The following is a 723-nucleotide window of genomic DNA, read 5'->3' as shown; positions in this document are numbered from 1 at the left end:
TGGTGTGTACACTGATTCACTGGTGTGTACACTGATTCACTGGTACGTACACTGATTCACTGGTGTGTACACTGATCCACTGGTGTGTACACTGATTCACTGGTGTGTACACTGATTCACTGGTACGTACACTGATTCACTGGTGTGTACACTGATCCACTGGTATGTACACTGATTCACTGGTGTGTACACTGATCGACTGGTATGTACACTGATTCACTGGTGTGTACACTGATTCACTGGTGTGTACACTGATCCACTGGTATGTACACTGATTCACTGGTGTACTCTTATATCTTGCATCCTTTGTTCTCCATCATATAATCCATCGCCACTCAAGTAGATTTATTCTCTAGTTGAAACTCCAATTCATGGAAATTTTATTTAATTTGAGTTTATACACAACATGAATGCAAGGCCCTTCCATTATGTCTTCAGTAATATAGATACTATAATGTGGGTCAGGGAGTAGGGGACATATAAACGTACTGTATGAGATATATATATATATAGATCTGTTACTATATTTAAGTAGAATATACACGTGACAAAATTGACCAATGAGAAGCATGTACAAGCATTAGAGGAGAATTGTTAGAGGCAGAAGACAGGAAGTTTTTCAGAGAGTTTGACAACTTATAAGTTTTACCCTCCCACCATCCCCAGGTCATCGCCTTACAGTATTTTGTTTTGTTTAAATGCCTGTGACAACTTCTGTTTTTT

The sequence above is a fragment of the Mizuhopecten yessoensis genome, unplaced genomic scaffold (genome assembly GCF_002113885.1).
Source record: "Mizuhopecten yessoensis strain PY_sf001 unplaced genomic scaffold, ASM211388v2 scaffold2441, whole genome shotgun sequence".
Taxonomy (NCBI): domain Eukaryota; kingdom Metazoa; phylum Mollusca; class Bivalvia; order Pectinida; family Pectinidae; genus Mizuhopecten; species Mizuhopecten yessoensis.
Note: the sequence above shows the minus strand (reverse complement) of the source record.